The sequence below is a fragment of the Telopea speciosissima genome, chromosome 5 (assembly GCF_018873765.1).
Source record: "Telopea speciosissima isolate NSW1024214 ecotype Mountain lineage chromosome 5, Tspe_v1, whole genome shotgun sequence".
In the NCBI taxonomy this organism is placed as follows: domain Eukaryota; kingdom Viridiplantae; phylum Streptophyta; class Magnoliopsida; order Proteales; family Proteaceae; genus Telopea; species Telopea speciosissima.
Genome location: NC_057920.1, coordinates 63,612,066 through 63,616,837, shown reverse-complemented (window position 1 = coordinate 63,616,837; position 4,772 = coordinate 63,612,066).

The window sequence follows — 4,772 nt, the reverse complement described above, 5'->3', positions numbered from 1 at the left end:
AAAGCCACAAAAGGTAAAATCAAAACCCCCCCATTAGCCAAAATAACACCTCTTCCCCCCCCCCCCCACCTTCCCTCATCTTTTTTTTTTTTTTTTTTTAACATTACAAAAATATGGTACATGCACAGTGGGTGGGGGTGGGGGAAGGGCAGCAGGCTTTTAGCTTCTGGGAATGCTGGAGCACCTATGATAAAAGAAGAAACAACAAAAAGAAGATATATTCTGGTTCTGCTATTCAGTTAAAGTTCTTCAATTTGGAACTGATATTGCATAAAAACCTATGCCAAATACAGCACATGCTTCACCATCATACAACCAAAGAACCTTCGCACCAAATATCACAAAAAAATTCAAGTGCAAGTACCGTGACAGGAAAATATCAAGCAAGACCACTCATATTAGTGTCACGTACCTAGTTTCTTTTCTAATTTATGTTTTCAATTTTATTAATTTGACAAAAATTCTGGAATTTCAGCAAAATCTGTTTAAATTTTTCTCTCAAGCTGGGTAGAAAAGTAGTGTAGGTTGGAAAATCCACTGGTTGCCATGAATGATAGAAACAATACATGCACGGAGGATGGGGGTGGGGGGAAGGGCAGCAGGCTTTTAGCTTCTAGGAATGCTGGAGCACCTATGAGAATCGATTTTTTTCTGCACAAAATTGTCTCTCTCTCACTCAGCCTCACTCAGCCTTAGGCCCAATGAAAGTCACAGTGCAAAACACTAGAAAAAAAAAAAAAAAAAAGAGACGAAAAGAAGGAAAAGGGAAATACAAAGTTTGCAGAAGAAGAAGGTTAAGAGAACTGGACGTGAATACCTCTGTCTGTGAAGAACCTTTCACTGCCGCTCGTTGTTCGCTGCCATTAGTCGGTCAAGCAGTGGAGCTTCCCTGTGTCGCAACGAGTGAGAGGTGTTCGCCGCTGCTAGGGTTCGTCGCGAGGTCACTCGTGCCGCTCGTCGCTCGCTCGCCGTTCGCTCGCCCCTTTGTCGCAACAAGATGAGGTGTCGCCGCTGCTAGGTTTCGTCGGGCGAGGTCAAGAGAAGGACGCAGAAAACACAGGGGGAAGAAAGCAAAGGGGAAAGACGAAGGGGTTTCGTTTTAGGTTTCAGATTTCAAAAATCTAAAATGGGTCGCGTTCGCCGGGTGAGGGAGCAACGAAAGAAGGAAATGGGTTAAAGTTATGAAACTCAAACATATGCCGTTGGATGGATTCCTGTCCACGTGGCAGAATCTGTGGGGGTGCTGGACGCTCCAGCTCCTGCCACGGCAGGACAGGAGCCAAATCCCTAGCAAGGCCAAACTTGCACCAATAATGGTTGCACATTTTTCGAGTACTCATTTGAAATGACATGATTACTGTGTTGAAATTGAATGCTCCACAATTAATTGCAAAAATTACGATAAAGTTTGTAAAACAAATAAGATTTGCAATGGTTTCAAACTTACCTATTTGGCCTCTCACCTATCTTTGACTCTATCAGTCATAGCCTTTCTCAAGACAACAAACAGGCACAAAGCAGGCTTTCATTATTTATAAATCGTGGGAGACTCCATAGTAGCGTGTTACATTTTATTGGTAGGAGACTTGCTCCTCAAGTAGGAAAATAAAATAGAAGGTTACGATAAAAGGAAGTAAATAGAAAATAGACACCCAATTCTGTCCTAAACTGCAACTTGGCTGCTTGATAGACAACCACATTATTGTCTAAAATAATAAACTGAGAGAAAAAAGGAAACATAATTAAGCCTTCTAGAATCATCCCGATCAATCTTCTTTTGAGGCGGGTGAGTTGTAGGAGCTGACTATTGCTAGAACGAATTGTTATCTCCTCCAATTTACAGTTCCCTCTAATTCTTCACATAGGGGTAGAAATGATCATCCTATTTCTTGTTCGAAAACACTGCTCAAGGTAGGGTCTACTCCCCCCCACCCCCTGTTAGAAGAATTGGAGGAACTGAAGGTACCCACAAATTGGAGGTGATAATTATTCTAATCGGTCAGGACATCTATTATAATTTGGAACGTAACGAAGATTTATGCTCCTGTACCTCAAAAGTAAGTTTATACCTCTTAGGCTCATCGTGGTTGTAGTAGGAGAGCGGCTTGGAAGTTTCTAAAACTTTTCCATCAAGTTTCAATGCTTACTCTTCCCCTTTCCAGTCGATAATATTTTCACACTGGTGCTTTAAATTTTCACAGATCCGTTCTACCGTTAGAGATACCGTCACTTTTATCGTCTTATTTCCAATTTTCATTCCACTGTTTATGATATCCACTTCAAACATTTTTGTGCCACCGACCCACGGTGGGTCATAAGAAGAGTAATTCTTATAAAATTGGTACATAAATTCGCGCCTGTAGAATATGAAGGTGAAAAAATGGAAATTAGAAAGCCAATAAATTTTCAGTCTGAAAGAATGGTTTTACTGACAATCCTTTACATTTACCCTAAAATAAAAAAATAAATAAATAAGGAGCGTTGTGTTCTCTGTACTATAGTGTAGGCTGCGCCCAGGCACATGGGGGTTGGCGCAATGATCGATAGGAGATGGGGATAGGCCCCAAGCCCCAAGGTGGTTTGAACTTATGACCTCTTATCTGAGGAGTTGGTCTTTTACCAACTGAGTTGACCTCTTGGGGTTAAATAACAATCCTTTACCATCGTCTCACCATCACTAGATAGTTTCCTTTAAAATCCCAAATTTTATGGAAGATTCAATAGAGCATAAAATTTTGTCAAGAAAATAAAATCATTAAATATATACATATATAATAACTTAGTAAGATAACTTTTCATTGATAACAAGATATATCTATATATAAAAAAAAAAGGGGCGCCGTTCTCGGTGCCGCAACGCAGGCTGCGCCCAAGCACGTGGGGGTGGGCGCAATGACCACCCTGCCCCTTGCACACGCTGCCCATGTGCCTGAGCGCATCTTGCGCTACGACACAGAGAACATTCTCCCCCCAAAAAAAAAATCAAGAAAATCATCAATTATATGAAAATCCTCACCGTTTCTCGAAGAAAATGGATTTGGGTCCTATGTAGTGCGACACAGTGTGTAGCACTCCAACAGGCTGTAATGCTTGGGCACGTACGGGTGTGTTGAGCTGCATGCCCAAGCATTGTGGGTCATCGGATGATGCACTACACATCGTTTCGTGCTACAGAGGAGTCCCACGCACCGGGAGTAGGAATATTCTTGTTTGGTGCCCTATCGGCCATGCACCACATTTTGGGATCAACGACGGCCTCATCACCGGGAGAAGGTTTCAGATGTGTGACTGAGCGAACCAAGAGTGGATGGGTTTTCAGAATCCGCCTGTCAATACACAAAAAGACAGATACACGAGGCACAACCATTCACCTGAAGTTAGGTCTTACAGAAAGAAGAAGAAGAAACAGGGTGAGGGCGAATACGTGTGAGCTTACCATTTGAGTGAAGCAGAAAGCATCGAATGGGAGGAAGGAGGTATAACTTAAGATGATCAAATTCCACTCATCAAATTAATTTTCCTGATCAAAATTAAGTGGAAATTGGTTTAAATAAACATGGTGATTAATGCACCATTATATTAACTTATGGGAGAGTTCCAAATTCACTGTTGATAAGTCGTCAAAAAAAGAGGTCGTGTTTCACACATTCTACCGAAAAAACAAAAATGAAAAAAAAGTGTTTCACATTCACTTCTAATTAAATATCGTGCAGTATAACATCTTAATTAAATATTGTGCAACTTAACATCATAATTAGTATTTAATTAAGATTAAATATCTTATTAAATTAAATCAAGTATCGACTATCTACAAGACCAAGACCAAGCGGAAAATTATCCTCTTCAATTCCCTATAGCTTGGCAGTGTGGCAGTGTTAGTGTGGATATCCGACACGTGGCAGCTCGGACATCCAACGGTTTGAGCTCATTGACTATGTTGAGTTTAGACTGTTGGATGTTCGAACTGCTACGTGTCGAACATCCACACTAACACTGTCGCACTGTCGAGCTATAGGGAATTGGAGAGAATAATAATCCAGACCAAGCGGAAAATTATCTCCTCCGATTTTCTACCTGGCTCAATTCCCTAGTTCTTCTACGAATCATCCAGCACATAGGGACCGACCCAGTCAAGCTATAGCCTTTCACACAAGAAGTGAGAGCCTATGATAACACTTAAAGGAATGTAATTGGAATTCTAGGCACTGAGATCACTATGGACCCAACCAAATCCCAAGTCGAATTCCAAGTCATTGACATTCCTTCATCTCTAGTCCATTGGACTATCGATGGCCGGATGCAGGTCAAACCTCACAACCTTTCCGTCTAGCTTACAACCAGTCAAATCAGTATATTCGTTAGACTTCTAGTCAAACTACAACCTCGGTTCAGTATCTGTGGCTGACGATGAGTCAAGCAAGTCAAGATTCTTCTCAGTCAACCCATTCTATGCCCCTTTTCCAATCGGTAGATTCCATCGGATGCTTTAGGGTGCATTTGGTTGCGTAAATCAACAGAATAGTGTTCTGTCGGATCATAATTCTAAATTAATAAAATCGTTTGGTTGCCTAATTCCAATGGATTACAAGAATTACACGATTCTGATTTTTACACTAAACATGATCCATATTTGAGTTTCCCTCTTTAGGTGAACTCATATGTGAATTACAAATTCTATTGTTAGTATAAATAGCATCATCCGACATTGAATGACAGCTTCTTGCCCTAAATCAAAAAACAATTCATGAATCGCGACCTCTCTCTCGACTCTC